General features: G+C 43.5%; 1 protein-coding gene across 3 annotated transcripts in view; it reads right to left on the bottom strand.

The window, feature by feature from the left end:
* Positions 1-16944, bottom strand: part of LOC308309304 (C-type lectin domain family 10 member A-like) — a 281075-nt gene that overhangs the window by 114905 nt on the left and 149226 nt on the right. The window lies entirely within an intron of this gene.

The following is a 16944-nucleotide window of genomic DNA, read 5'->3' as shown; positions in this document are numbered from 1 at the left end:
TATAGCTTCCATACTGAGACACAATCATTTTTAACCACCTATGAATGTGGGTCAAACCTGATGACCAACAGTTTTCATGCCAGTCTGAACATAAATGTGTCTTGTGTGAAAATAGTCCTGGAAAATAAAATCTCTCTATTGCCCTTGAGATTCAAGGAATAATACGTCCAAAAACCAATTCTATCCTTTATTTAATTTCTCGAAAAGATCAATTGAGGGAGATCCTCATTTACAATGATGCCGAGAATTACAAACAGAATTAATACAGAAATAAATTAGTGTTGACAACAATCAGTGAAAACAATTACACAATCAGTGAAAACAATTACATACTTGTGATCCACGGTTATTAAGTAAACTCCTGAAATGACCAACAGATGCTAGGGTACTCATCTTAAAATCTTGTTGCAAGAGATTCCAAGAATCAGGTGCACTAACGCTAAAGGCAGTCTTTCCCAGTTCCGAATTAGCAAAGGAGACTTTAAGGACCAGCCAATCGCTGGAGCGAGTTTGAATGTAACTAGGTTTCTCACATAGCATGGAAGAGATGTATGGTGGCAGTTTTCCAACCAGGCCTTTATAAATGAAGAGATGCCAATGATAATTGCGCCTCTCCGACAAAGAACCCCAGCCCACCATACCATACAGGTCGCAATGATGAGTGTTGAAATTTGCACCAGTAATAAACCTCAAAGCTGAATGGTAAATTGAGTCCAGAGGCTTGAGTATGGAGGCACCTGCATGACGATATATTATGTCACCATAATCCAACACGGATAAAAATGTAGCTTCGATGATCCTCTTTCTGCAAAACATGGGGAAACTAGTTTTATTTCTATAGAGGCAGCCAATCTTTTGGCGGAGTTTTAAAACAAGATTATCTATATGGTATTTAAAGTTGAGTTTGTCGTCTAGCCATATGCCAAGGTACTTGTATTCCGAAACCTTTTCTATACTTGAACCATTGGTGGTGGTGATACGGAGGTTGGAGAGGTCTATGTTTGGGGCGTTTGAGAAGATCATGAGTTTAGTTTTCTTGTCATTAAGTGTTAATTTAAGGCTATTAAAGGAATGTTGTATCGTGTTAAAGGATCGTTGGAGTTTCTCTATGGCCAGTGTGGCGGAGTGAGCGGTACAGTAAAGGATTGTGTCATCAGCATAGAGATGGATTTGACAGTCACATATTGAGGAAACTATTTCATTGATATAAATGGTGAATAGGACAGGGCCAAGAATGGATCCTTGTGGTACACCGGCTTTAACCGGAAGGAAACCAGACTGCCCAACTCCCATCTTCACACATTGGCGCCTGCCATGCAAATAGTTTCTAAACCAGCTGCAGGCATCTTCATCAAAACCTGAGATGAATAGTCTTTCTAAAAGTAAAGAGTGATCTACGGTGTCAAATGCTTTGGCAAGGTCAATAAAAATGGCTGCTGCATGTTTGCTTTTGCCTACTGCTGTGATTAGATGGTCAAGAACTAAAGTGACAGCTGAGGTGGTGCTATGATTAGCTCTAAAACCAGATTGATGAGAACTTAAAATAGACTGCTGTGTAAGGAATGGTTTTAACTGATTATTAACTAAGGATTCCAGAATCTTTGAGAGACAGGGCAGTTTTGAGATTGGCCGATAATTGTTGGGATCAGTACTGTCACCACCTTTATGTAGTGGGACTACCTGCGCCGTTTTCCAGACACTGGGCACTAATCCTGATAAAATAGATGCATTAAAAATAGAAGCAATGTGCTCCACAATAAAAGGCGCAGAAATTCTTAAAAAGAAGGGGTCTAAATTATCCTCACCAACAGAGGATCTGATGTCTATGGCCTGTAGAGCCTCCATAACAGCACTAGTTGGGATAGGCTGGATAGTGAACTGGGACCCAGGGCTAACATATACACAATCATTATTTGTGGGGACGGTTCCTGCGTGTCTGTCCTCGAAAAGGTGAGCAGAGGCAGCAAAGTGCTGATTAAAAGCTGTACAGACTTCATTTGGACCTGAAACTAGAGAGCCTTCAAATTTCACACTTGGGGGCAGAGAGGTGGCAGGTTTCTTATTTCCAACAGCCTTCCAGAATTTTGTTGGATCCGAGTAGGAATTTGTAATTAAGTCCAAGAAATAGGTTGATTTGGCCACTCTTACTGCAGTTGTGCATTGATTTCTTAGGCGTCTAAATGCTGTCCACTGTGTCGGATCGCCAGTGCGTCTGGCGGATACCCAGGCTTTATTCCTATCTTTAAAAAGAGCTGACAGATCTGGAGAGAACCAAGGGCTAAATCTATTTTTTATTCTGACCTTTTTTAAAGGTGCATGTTTGTTGACAATTGGTAGAAAAGTTTTCTGGAAGTGTTCTAGGGCTAATTCTGCATCTGGAATGGATGAGGTGTAGTGAATGTCACTATAAAACAAATCATTAAAAAATGCCTGCTCATTAAAAGATTTAAAATTTCTCTTGGTGATTATTCGTGGTTGAATTCTTTTTTGTTTAGTGCTTCTGACACAAGCTATTGGGCAATGATCGCTGCAGCCTTGCTCAAAAACACCAGCAGCAGTAATTTTATTCTCTTGATTACAGAGAATTAAATCGATCAGGGTTGATCTAGTGCTATCTTTCTTATTTGGCCTTGTGATATCCTTAATTAATTGAGTTAAATTAAGGTTATTGCAGATATCTTTTAATTTATCAGAAGCTGGAGTCTTCCAGTTTAAGTTAAAGTCCCCTAAAATCAGAGTTTCTGTTTTAGAAAGTTTAGCCATTAACTGAGCTAATTTATCTAGGGCAGAAGGGTCAGCAGATGGAGGTCTGTACACTCCTAATATAGTAATTGAATCATTGGATCCTATATTTACTTTTAGAGCAAGAGTTTCAATGCGAGATGGAATAGCCGTAGTTTGTAGTACAGTGGCTGGGAATTGGGATTTTACATAAATTGCTATTCCACCTGCCCTACTAGATCTGTCTTTCCTAAACAAATTAAAACCACTCAGAGGTATCACTGAGTCACTGGTAGACTTTTTTAGCCAGGTTTCAGTCAGCACTAAAATATCAGGGTCAGCCTGCTGAACTAAAATGTTCAGGTGATCTAGTCTTTCATGTGCGAGTAGACTTCTGATATTTAAATGAAGGACCCCCAGCCCATTTCTGGATTTAAATGAATGGGGGTTATTGAGAGTATTTGAAATGGGTAAAGATTCAAGAGGTTCAATAGGCGTGTGGCAGGGAGGGATTGCTATAAGATTTAATGGTTCCACAGGGCGCTTAAAATATGTATTATTTCGCCTGGAAGTAATCCTAACCATGATAAGAGATTGTATTGGTGCAGTGATTAAGGGTTGCAATTCCACCCCCGACCAGTAGGGGAGTTGAGTTGGGTGACTGGCTAGCTGACCGGAAGTTGGAATAGCCGAGGTAGAGGCAAGGGTAGAGGCAGGATGTCAACAGTGGACGGCGTGGAGGATGTTATCTGATAGAGCTTGTGAACCTGGGCGATTTGGATGCAATCCATCATTCTTTAAAAAAAGGCACGCGATTCCAAAAGAGATTAAAGTTATCAATGTAGTCTAACTTGTGGATTTTACAAGCCAGTTGCAGCCAGGTGTGGAGGGATAGAGTCCTACTGAAAGCGGCCGCCCGAGCCGCGAGGCAGTGGGGGGATGGGTCCGGAGATAACGGCTGGCATCCCGGACTGTTTAATTACTTTGAAAAGGGCTTCAAAGTCTTTTTTCGTCGTTTCTGACTCCTGCCGTGATGTATCATTGCAACCAACGTGGATTATCATGCGTTTAATAGTGGATGGGAGTGATGGTAACATCTTTTGGAGTGAATTTGAGAGGATATTTACCGTGGCACCGGGAATACAAACAGTGGATGCATTGAAGAAACGCACATTTCTAATTATACTGTCTCCTATGATAAGAGAAGTGGGAGTAAAAAGTGGACGGGGGACAGAGGATGGCTGAGCAGAACCAGTGGACGTGGATGGGACAGGCAGTGGCTGAGCGGAGCTAGTGGACTTGGACGGGACAGAGTGTGTCTGAGACTGAATTGATCCAGTGGCTGGAACGGGGGATGGAGGAGTGAGCCCGGTGGACTTTGATGGGACAGTGGGACCCCCCCAACTTACTTTTTTTTTTTTTTGAATAATATGTTTATTAATTTTTCAAACATACATTTTTGGACAACAACACACTATACAACACACAACACTATACAAGAAAAGGAAAAATAGACAAACAAACTGAAACAACAAAAACAAAAGAATAAACATAACAAGCTCAGGCAATAAGATTAATACAGATGAGCGAAGCACACAATCCCCAGCCCCCCCACGACCCCCTCAGAGTGGAGAAGGCAGGCACCCGAACCAGATCGGAACTAGATTCACTGAGCACAGTTCAGCACCAGTCAAGAAACTTCAAGACAAGCGAAACAGCGACAGATAGAAGTCAAGGCCGACATGGGAACCCTTTAAGCACAGCCGCAGACAGTGTGGGCCCGATAAATCTTAAGTAGGGGTCCCAGATTTTATAGAAGGCGTCTATCTTGGAGTGTAACATACATGTTATGTATTCACAAGGAATACATTCCATTATAATATTGTGCCATGACTTTTTGGAAGGAGCAACATCCTTGATCCAAAATAGGAGAATATTCTTCCTGGCAGCGAACGTTAACACATTGAATAGCCTCTTATGATTGGCATTGACAATATGACCATCTGGGAGACCAAGTATAAGACACAAGGGGTCTGGTTCTATGGGGACACCGAAAATGGTTGACAGTTCTGTTACGACATCAGACCAGTAGTTCTGGAGCTTCACACATGACCAGAGACAATGAACGTAATTACCAATTTCTGTTTTGCATTTGAGGCAAAGTGGGGACACACTAGGATCCATTTTGTTTTTAAGGACAGAAGTTATATGTATACGATGTAATATGCGGTACTGTATGGATTTAGTCCGATTGCAGACAGAAATCTCCTTTGCGTACGTCCACATTTCATTCCAATCAGCATTATCGATAGATATGTTGAAATCTTTCTCCCATAGCTGTTTGACAGCATGGGAGTTTGTGGTGGAATTTGAATTCAGAACTTGGTAGAAAATAGAGATAAGGTTTTTAGCCAATCGGAGAGAAAGAGTACTTTCCACCTGTGAAGCCGAACAATTGGTTAACAGTGAGGTGTCTTTAGTAATAAAAGCTCTGATTTGGAAATACCTAAAAAGTTCAGGTCTCAATAAACCAAAACGCTGCTGCAGCTGTGCGAAGGACATCAAAATTGGACCTTTAAATAGATCTCCGAGCTTCCTGATGCCCTGTGCCCGCCAGACCTCGAACCCCCCATCCTCATAACCTGGCTTAAAGTCGGGATTACCCACTACTGGCGTAAGAGGAGATGTTAGTTTAGAACGGTTCTCGATAGAACGTGTAGCCCTCCAGGCCCTAATTGAACACAGTGTGATGGGGTTAGAACATAGTTCCTTCACAGATTTAAAGTCTTTGATAAACAATAAGTTCCAAAGTGAGCATCTAGATTGAGAGGATTCAATATCGAGCCAAATTGAAGATGGGTCAGGAATACGCCAGCCAGTAAGCACCCTGAGATGTGCAGCCAGTTGGTAAAGCCTAATATTAGGCAGATCTAAACCACCATCCGCACCGGCCATCTGAAGCTTGGCCATTCTCAGGCGAGGCTTCCTCCCATTCCAAATAAAGGAACTCAACCAACCCTCTAACTGCTTTATGACCTTGTTTGACAGTAAAACAGGAACCATTTGTAAGGGATACAGTATTCTCGGGAGAACGTTCATTTTGATAAGGGCTATTCTACCCAGCCAAGAAAGCGGTAAAGGGGCCCATCTGACTAAATCCGTCTTAATGGTTTCTAGGAGAGGAGGGAAATTAGCTTGGTACATCTTATCGAATGTAGGTGTTATAGAAATCCCTAAGTAAGTAAAACCAGCGGGTGACCACCGAAAAGGAAAGGGTTCAGATAAGTTCGGGATAGAAGTTAATGTTCCAAGTGGCATAGCTTCAGACTTAGTTAAGTTAATCTTATACCCCGAGAAAGCGCCAAATCTAGATATCAGTTGCGTCAGACATAAAACAGACGTGCGGGGTCTGGAGAGAAAGATTAATACATCGTCAGCGTAAAGAGTAATTTTGTGCTCCCTTTCACCGATCACAACACCAGGAATCCGGGCAGACTGTCTTATTGCTTCCGCCAGCGGTTCAATAGCAATTGCAAAAAGCAGCGGACTGAGCGGGTCTCCTTGAGGATTCCCCCGTTGGATGGGAAAGTTGCCAGATCTAAGGCCATTTGTCAGAACTGCTGCCTTACGAGAATTATAGAGAACTTTGACCCAGTTGATAAAATTTTCACCTATGCCGAACTTCTCAAGTGTTAAGAACAGATAGGGCCATTCAACGCGATCGAACGCCTTCTCCGCGTCAAGAGAGAGCACCATAGCGTCGTGATCAAAGCTCTGAGACAGCTGAATGACATTGAGAAGTCTCCTCATATTGTCATGGGAGTTACGTCCTTTAATGAAACCTGTCTGGTCTTCTTTAATAATGAAAGGGAGCACTTTTTCTAGGCGCATAGCCAAAATTTTGGAGAGCAGTTTCTGGTCAGAATTAAGCAAGGCAATAGGCCTGTAGGAGGCGCACTTCTCGGGGCATTTTCCTTTCTTGAGGAGAAGGGAGATGTTAGCCTCACGTAGGGACTGGGGCAATATCCCGGTCTCAGCCGAATGATTAAACATAGCCAATAAGGGGTCTAAAAGAATGTTGTTGAATTCCTTATAAAATTCACATCCGAACCCGTCCGGCCCAGGGGCCTTCCCCGAGGGCATACACTTCAGGGCAGCCAGAGCCTCCTCTTTAGTAATCGGGGCATTTAACATAGTATTCTGGGCATCTGTAGTATTAATGAGGCGCAAGTCTTCTAAAAAATTCAACATATCTTCCGGAGGGGCACCATCAGACTGTTCGGTCTTATAAAGGTTAGAGTAGAACAGAGCAAACTCCTTGTTAATAGTTTTGGTATCAAAAGACCTAACATTATTGGAGTCCGAAATGGCGGCTATTGTTTGAGAGTCAGCTCTCTTTTTAGCCAAGTTAGCTAAATACCTGCCGGGCTTATCCCCAAACTCGTACATCCTCTGTCTGGCATATTTCAAAGAATGCTCAGAGTCTTGAATTAAAAGAGTATTTAAGGCGGTACGAGTGGCAGTAAGTTCTTTAAGTAGGTCCGGGCTTGGTGCAGAAACATGTTGTTTTTCAAGATCAGCCAATTTGGAGTCGAGGAGTTTGCGCTGTTCGTCCTTTTTACGTCTCTTGGAGGCAACATAAGACATAATCAATCCACGAGTGTATACTTTACACGTCTCCCAAAGGAGAGAAGGGTCATCTGTGGATGATGAGTTAATTGAATAGAACACTTTGAATTCCGAGGAAAAGTAAGAAATGAATCTGTCATCTTTAAGAAGAGACGAGTTAAACCTCCAGCGTTTTGATAGTGCCCTTTCCTCAGAAAGAGAGTAAGTCATATATATAGGAGCATGGTCTGATAAAACAATACTTCCGATCGTACAGGAGGAGACCAAAAACAGTTTAGAGGAGGGGATAAAGAAATAGTCTATTCTACTGTAGCTAGTATGAGGAGCACTAAAAAAGGAAAATTTCAAATCGGACGGGCAAAGGGCTCTCCAGACATCAGAAAATCCAACGTCTGAACATAAAGATTTAAGAGTCCTGGCCTGCCTCGTGGGGGGAGTCGTACTAGGTGGGAGTTTATCCATAGAGGGATCAAGGTGACAATTGAAATCCCCCCCCACAAACGAATCCCCAGTGGCCAGGATTGCAAATTCTGCAAAAACCTTGGATAGAAAATCAGGTGAGTACCCAGGGGGTGCATAAACATTCATGAATGTCATATCTTTACCTTTAAGAACACCCTTGACAATAACATAGCGGCCTTGGCTGTCCACTGTAGTAACAAGGGATTTAAAAGCAAGATTCTTATTGAACAGAATAGCCACGCCCCTACTGAATGAGGAATAAGCGGTAGCAAAAACCTGTCCCACCCAATTCCTTTGAAGCTTAACAATATCCTTGGCCTCCATATGAGTCTCCTGTAGAAAAGCAATAGAAACGTTCTCTTTCTTTAAAAAGGATAGAACCGCCTTCCTCTTAGCTAGTTTCTGTAGGCCCCTGACATTCCAGGAGCAAAGCTTTATATTATCCATATTGGCCATAGAGAATGAGCAATAGATTAGTCAGATTAGGCCTAGAGAGGCCAGGGGACATGTCATCCCCGCCCATCAAAGAGAACAAACCTGCGTGACCTGAGCTAAACAAAAAAGAAACATATAACACATACAGTACGTAGAACACATAGAAACATAGAAACGCCCTACAAGAGAGGGGCATGTCCCCAAATGTACAGGGACCAAACATCTTATCAGAAAACCTTCAAACACACCCAATGCAAGACTACACCTCTCAAAAGCCGCACTCCCGCACTGGTAAATACCACAAAAGAGAAGGATGAAGAAAAGAAGTATAGGTTGTTATAAAAAATTATATATATATAAAAAAAGAAAGGATGTACACCCATGTACCCATATGTACTCTTAATATGCACAAGGATGCGCATACATGCACACACAGCGTGAGCACAAGCATGCGCACCCATGCACCATGAACAGAGCAAACAAAGATATTTGTAGAAAGAGGATAAATAAAATAAAAAAAACCAACAGGATGTACAACCATATATAAATGTGTAAACAAAACATATACATGAATACATGAGTGCGCACGCATGCGCCCACAAGCGTGGACACATGCATGCGCATCCACGCACCAAGAATAAAGCAGCTCGAAATGCTTACTTCTTCCAGTAAGAAAACCAAAACAATCCCCCACCCCCCACCCCCCCCAACAAACCCCTAAATACTGTGAAACTGTTGAAAGTATATACGGGTAATTATAAATAATAAAAACAGCATTGGTTATATAAAAAAAATGAAAAACAAATAAATATCAGAAGTTCCAAAAAGTAAAATAAATAAGGCATTAAACAAGCTATTCCACTTAGAAATATATCCAGTCTGTCAAAAAAGGCACTTAAACATCCCTAAGGCTATCAATCCCAAAGCCAAAAAAAAACTAGTCTCAAAGAGCCAGGGTTACCACCGTAACCTGCAGTATAATGTGGTGCAATTAGTCCGTCGAAACGAGAGGGGGCGCTATGTTGCCGGCACATAGAGTTCACGGGTGATGACGTGGCCGGACGGCCGCGACCCGGAAGCGGAAGTCAAGCAAGCGGCTAGCAGCCACGATGTGGCTAACAACAATGCTAATAAAAAAAACGTATAGGCTAAGTAAAAAGGGGCCGCATTTATAAAAAGAAAACGTCAATAAAAACATTCCAACGGCATCGGACAGAAACGTAAAGCACCACATGCTCTTGTACTATTGTCCACGAAACAGGAACATTTAAATAGCGACAGAGGATTATGAATAAATAAAAACAAAACACGGGAAGTATGGCGGTTAGCTCCCCCAGCAATGCGAGAGACAGAGCAAATGTCGTAATAATAAAGATATCAAAAAGTGGAAAAGAAACAAAACAAATGTCGACGTGTACAAGCTATATTAGTCCTAGTACCATCCATAATGACAAACATGAACTAAAACGTCAATTAGGTAAATAAAAGGGGAAAGTATGGTACTAGGCGCGATAATGGTAGCAAAGTGAAAACAAAGAAAAAAGTGGACCAGAAAAAAATAAATGTCGACATGACCTGGCTATTTAAGCCATATTACCGTCCATATTAACTAATACGTTCTAATAGGTAAAAAGTGGGAGAATAAAGAGAGAAAACGTTACGCTCAGTAGGTTAGCTGGAGGCTAGCAGGTCTGGAGGGTGAACTCATCGTCGGTGAGAGAGCGAGGCTTCGCCCCGGAGACGACGCTGGCGGCCCCGTAGGCTTCGATGTCGATGCGGCCACATCATCCCTCCTTCCCGGCTCCGCTGGTGTCGAGGTAGCGCCGTCATCTCCTCCTCCCGGTTCTGTTGGCGGCGAGGTGGTTCTCCCGTCCTCTCCTCCCGGCGGCGGTGACGCTGAAGCAGCTCTGGTCTGGGATTTCAAGAAAGCAGCAGCCTCCTTGGGGGACGATAGTTGTTTCCTCTTGCCGTCTTTGGTGGTAATGGAAAGCCGTGCAGGGTAAAGCAGAGACGGCTTGAAGCCCTGGCGCCATAGGCCGCTCATTACTTCACGGTATTTAGATCTTTGCTCCAGCACCTCCGGGCATAGGTCTTCAAAGATTAGAACTGGTTTACCCTTGTAGGATAGGGAACCTCTCTTCTTCCGAGCCTCTCGTACAATGGCCTCCTTAACTTTGTAGCGGTGTAGACGAGCAATGACCGCTCGGGGCTTGGAGCCGGGGGGTCGCTTGGCAGTCAGCGCCCTGTGACAACGGTCCAGTTCTGGCAGCGAGGGAAGCACGTCCTTGCCCAGAATGTCCACCAAGACCTCTGCAAAGAAATCAGTGGGCTGTACACCACTACCAGGCATAACTGACTCATCCAAACCAACTAAAATTATGTTGGAGCGCCTGCTTCGTCCCTCGAGCGAGATCATCCTGGACATCAGCTTGTTGTAGCTTTCTTCCATGGAGGAACACCTAGCCTCCACCTCCTCCATGCGGTCGCTGTAGCGGTTTAGCCCGTCCTCGACTGTAACCAGGCGCTGGTCCTGGTCAGAGATGGCCATCTGATGGTTATCTAGTCTGGATTCGAGGGCGGCAAAGGTATTTCTGAATTCGTTGGTGAGAGCGACTCGGAGTTGTTCCATTGATTGCTCAATCATCTTAGCAACGGCGGCTAGCTCGGAGGAGCCAGTGCTAGCAGCACCCTCAGGCCTCCTGCTATCCTGCCGCGTCGGCGGTTTGTTGCGGTCAGACATCTTCTGGAAAGTTCTGGTCAAATAAAAACCCAACACAAGTAGACGGGGTCGTGTGGGGAAGGGGTTAGCGAGGAAAAATCAACCAAATGTGGTAAAAGGAGTCAGTTTTATCGTAAAATTAAAGTTGCGGGAGCTCAGCGATGCAACGTGCGTCTTACTCCATTTGCGACCCCTAGTGGTCTCCATCCCCAACTTACTTTTTACAGCTGATAATATCATCCTACGTCGAGCCTTAGCCTGTGAGCGGTGGACAGCAACCGTGGCGAGCGGCATGTCCATTTCTGCGGGTTCAGAGTGTTTTTGGGGAGACTCCGGCACCGCAGTGAGACCATTGCTTCTATGGAGCGTGGGAAAATTGTCTTCATCCAGCAAGGAGTACCTATTGCTGGTGGGGATCAGTGGGGCATGATTGGACTTATTATGGCATAAATGCAAAGTGTTTTTCTTTTCATTGCGCCCGGCAGTTAACCGGGGGAGACTGGGGAGTAAAGGGGCAGGAGTGGAGCACGACTGGGGTCGTAGCCGGACTTTGGGCTTAGCCCCGGCACGGGCCCAGCAGTCTGACTCGGGCAAAGTCATTGGGACCGTGAGGTCCAGGTCCCGGTTCGCCTTGGCCGAGACGTCAACGGGACCAGTATGGAGTACCATGGGGACCGTGTCGTCCAGGTCACCCACTGCTTGGGGTGATGCGACAGGGATTGTTGATTTTCCAGAGTCAGATGACGAGTCTATTGCCGGGGCTGAGGTGACAATATCAGGACAGAGGAAATCAAGCAGTGTCTCATCGTCTTTGATTTGGTGCAATATGGAGATCCTTTCTTGGAGTTCGTTCACTATGAGTGACAGGCGGTGGCAGCTGTTGCAGTCCGGAGGCAAGGTAAGTGAAGTCATCGTGGTGCTGGGGGGAGAAAGATCCGCAGGGCTACACAAGTAGCCCGCAGCGAGAAGTAGACACAAACACAGCACTGGAGGTGCCAACTTGGAACAAAACTCACCCGCAAAGGCCCAGAGACTGGACCTAATGCGTTGATTTCGCTTGTGGTATGATTTGGTGGTTTCCTCTCGATGGTTGAAGGTGTTATTCTCCGAGCTGTTGAATAGCTGTCAGCCTAGCAGCCTAGCAGCCTAGCTGTCAAACTAGCCCCGGAGCTAAACTAGCCCCGGAGCTAACGCCGGTATCAGTCGGCATAAAACTATAAAGAGCACAAGAGCTATGAATCCGATCACTTAGCTCTTACTCAGGTGTTAAAATATACAGATAAAACAACTTGTAACTGGAATGATTAGTAAAAAAAGTAGCTAAAATTTGTTTAAAAAGGTTAAAAGAGCTGCTGACAAAGCTGCTGCTGCTGCCTGGTGCGTCTGTTCACTCTGCTGGCGCTGTGAATACCAATAAATAAGTGAAGAACATCAGATATAGAATCAGATCATCTTTATTTTATTATTAAAAGTACAACAGTTTAAAAAAGTAACAGACCATAAGAATATCACATAATAAATGTACATTAAAGGAGTAGTTCACCCCCAAAATGACCTTTTCCTCTATTGAATTAGTCACACCATGGAGACTTGAGTTCAATATTTTTTTTTTTTTTGTATTTGTCACATTCCTAAAACAAAAAATGTATTATAGTAATTTTACCCCCATTGATTCTGGATAGGGACCGAAATGCATGGGTCTGGATCTGGACCCAAATACAAGGCCCTGGATGAGAATCAATGGGGGGTACATTTACTTAACCCAAGTGTATTTGGGTCCCCATCCAGGGCCTTATTTGGGTCCCCATCCAGGGCCTTATTTGGGTCCCCATCCAGTAGTGATGCGCGGGCCGACCCGTTGACCGCGGGGCCCGCTGACCCGCCTGCACAGGCGTTCAAGACTTCAGGCTCAATTGGCGGCGGGGCGGGCGGGTTATCGCCACTCTCATGTGCAAAAAATAAATAAGAATAATCACCTGCTCTTATTTGCCTTTTATTCTTAATAAGAGTAGGCCTATAAGAATAAGAATACAACGGTTTGAATACATGCGAGCAAGTTTTAAAATGCGCCAGAGAGGCTTGGAACGAGGTTTCTCCTCCGCTCCTGGTGCGAGGACTGTCCCAACTCCGCTCCTGCTGGGGCCGCAAACCGCATTTGCCAACATTTTTGCTCACATAGCAGCCTGTCAGACACACAACGTGAGCAGAGAAGAATGCAATTCAGCACGTGATGTAAATGTCTCTGTCATGCACACAAGTCTGTTTATAAATATTTTGTGTTAGTTAAGTTATATCACCAGCCAGTCAACGGATACGATTTGAAACGCAACTTTCGCAAGTGAGACGGATTTTTGACTGAATTAACACCGCTCACCTCGAGTCGCCCCATCCCTTGTCTCGAGGTGATTAATCAATAACCAACATGATTTAATATTGTCTGTCTTTTGCTGTCTGTTTGAAGTGCGAGGCGCTGTATAAATATGATTGACATAAACCTGAAACGCCATTCTTACCCCGACGATGCCCCAGATTTAGAGAGAATTGTCTTTTTTGCTGTTAAAAGAACCCCATTTTGAACACCACGTTTGTTTATTTAGCCTATGACAATATTGTGCTACTGTAGACCTTTCTGTAAAGCGACTTTGAGTACTTAGAAGAGCCATATATAAAGATGAGCTATTGTGGAGATGATATATCATCTTTTTTTTTAAATGCGGGTTGCGGGGCGGGCGGATTCGTTGATTTGTATATTGTCCTGCGGTGCGGGCGGGCGGGTTACGTTCAGTGCGGGCTGTGGGCCGTGCAGGTTATGAAAAAAACCTGACCCGCGTATCACTACCATCCAGTTCCAGGCCCATGCATTTGGGTCCCCATCCAGGGGGTAAATTTACTATAATCAATTATTTGATCTTAGGAATGCGACAAATAGGCCTACAAAAGATATTATTGAACTCAAGTCTCCATGGTGTGACTAATCAATAGAAAAAAAGTCATTTTGGGGGTTAACTACTCCTTTAACACAATGCATCACTGGTTGGTTATTACAGTATGCAAATATATGAAACAAATACAAAACAGAACAGAACATGGGTCAGTCTTCACACTCTGAAGCCCATATGAACCATATTTACAAAGTCTAAATATTAACAGGTTCACAAATGCTCAACATTTTGGCCAAAAACAAATCAGTGGAGTGAAAAGATTTAAGAGTCACATGTTGTAACGTTTTAACAGCGGGCAACAGCCAGCTACTCTGGGCGATAACAATCTCCTAGTAGCCGTCATTACCATACGTCCTCCATTAGGTAAACAAAGCAGCAGATGAAGATGAATTTTTTTTGGACGCCGTTCCTCCGTCCACTTTTCGACCATCGCATCATCACCTGCTATCGACAGTAGCTGCCGGGTTCCATTGACAAATAACACACTTCCGCAAAATACGTCCGGCTGTTGCACGCTGTTAAAATGCACCGTAACTATAGCCTCACTAGAGAGCAGTGAAAACCTGACATGGAATCAACATAATAACTTGGAGTTGTGTCAGTGGAGAGGAGACTCAATACAACTGAAGTGAGATTATATATAAAAAACATCACATCCTGGTGTCTTTGTGAGTCAAATGAACTATACCATGTCCATGTTGTAAATGAGTCGAAACTATGGTAAATTATTCAACATTGAATTAATTGTATTGTTTGTGTGTGTGTGTGTGTGTGTGTGTGTGTGTGTGTGTGTGTGTGTGTGTGTGTGTGTGTGTGTGTGTGTGTGTGTGTGTGTGTGTGCGTGCGTGTGTGTGCACGTGCGTGCGTGTGTGTGTGTGTAAAGTAAAGTAGTTAAGTATATCTGTGGGTTTTATAAAAATGTTACCAATGAGAAGGATTCACAAGAGCTTGTGAATAAATAATAAAGTAAAATAAAAACTATGTTGGATCCATTGATTATTTTTTTCTGTTTTCTGAAAAGTAACAGTTTTGGACATGAGCTTGTAGATCGGCTATTTTTAACATGCAGCAAAATGTAAAATCAGGCATTACGACGCCGCCACGGCAAAATACATGTTAGTCGACTAAATCAACTGTAGATTTAGTTGACTAAATTTGTATGATATTTAGTTGACTAAAACTAGACTAACACTAAAACATTTCACATGACTAAAATTTGACCAAAACTAAATTTAATACAAGCTCATGTAGCATCGCAGATGCAACCGTTGTGAGCTTGTAGATCACACTCGGCAGCGGCGCCGGAAGCTGCCGCACACTTTCCTCGCAATGCACGTTGGGACGTTGGAAAGTTGTGGATAAGCTCATATAAAAAAGGATGGTTTTGGACATACCATGTTTCCATACCATAAAAAGCAACGATATGCGTGTGTTTAATGTGTTTGTGTCTGTGTGTACACATTAGGGATGCGGAGATATACCGATACGGATCGTAATCGCGATACAAACGTGCGCGACACGAGTGAATCGGTTCATTCAGGGTGGATCGGTACAATTGACGGCTGGAATCGTGATTGTATCGTATCGTGAGTGTTTGGATCGGTACACTCCACGGTTGGATCGGTTTTTGCATAATAGTATTTCATTCTGTTCTGTGTTTCCGAGGCGCATTGAATACCCCATCAGCCCTCCCCCCAAAAAGCACTTGTAGCGACTCTACAGACGACATGCGTCTTTTACGCACAGCAGCACTGACTGGGCTGCTCAGCGGAGCCCAGTGAACACCCGACCCGACAGAATGCAGACAGACAGCACTCGTGAGTCGTGAGCCCACTGGTTAAACATGCAAGATTAGTACCACGTTTAGCTTTATAACATCCCTGTCCAATGTTCGCTGATGTGATCCGTTGTTGTGTCACTGGACTGGAGCACGCTGCGTGATATTATGATCCACATTCCACACCCGTTTGTTCTTCTTGTCGAGTCTGCGACGGAATTGATTTAAACAAAGCAGAAGCTTCCACGCTTTAACTACACACACGTATGAACTACAACAACGATACTGGGCGTCCAGCTAGCGATTAAAACAAAGTATTTGACACTGTTTCACAACTTGTTACTGTAGCTGCAGGCTGCTGCTGTTCCCTCTGCAAAGAGAGGCTCAGGCTGGAGCCTGATTTATACTTGGCAGCTCGACGGTGTCGCGCACGCACCTAAATAGCAGACCTACAAGCTCACAACGCGTTGCGTTGTGACTCAAATATCTACGTTTTAAAACATTTTGACTAGAAATGGCAAAATCCTAGATTATATTCATACAATATAATAATAACGTCAAGGATCCTTAACTCAACTGAGAAGAGAGAGATCAAGCAGGGACCCCCACTGTAGGCTATGTTAGACTACTGGGCTATTATATAAAACTGTTGCAGATTAAAACTTGTCAGAGACTTGTTTGACAGCACTATATCATCAGTGACATTAATACATTACTATGTTGTGTTTATTTGTTCACACATTATCTTTTCTATTAATATGATGGATTTATGTTATTCATTCATTAATTATTATCTCTTAAACCCTCAATAAGTGTTAATGTATTGGCTAATGTTCCCCTATAGGGTTGCTACTTGCTAGGGTTCAATTGGTTACTAACTAACTATTAATATTTGGCCGCCTCACATAACTCTGAGGACCCTAGGGGTCCCTGACCACCTGTTGAGGATGTAATGATATATAATAATGATATAGTATTAATCAAACAATTCTACCAGCCAGGGAGTGTTCTCCCAGATTTCAATAAGTTGGATTGTTAGACAGAGCCTAGTAGCCTACTACAGTGAAACAATAAATTGTTTGGAAATTAAATGTAATGCATTTTTAGTAATTTATTTTTTTGGGGGGGGGAATTTACGTGGGCTTTAATATAAATCCTTTGCATTGTGTTGAATCGCACCGAATCGTGAATCGTATCGCATCGTAAGGACCAGGGGTGTATCGCAAAGTATCGTGAAACATATCGCATCGTATCGGGGT

Source organism: Nannobrachium achirus, assembly GCF_963921795.1.
Source record: "Nannobrachium achirus genome assembly, chromosome: 24".
NCBI classification, from domain to species: domain Eukaryota; kingdom Metazoa; phylum Chordata; class Actinopteri; order Myctophiformes; family Myctophidae; genus Nannobrachium; species Nannobrachium achirus.
This window is presented reverse-complemented; position numbering and strand designations above follow the sequence as displayed.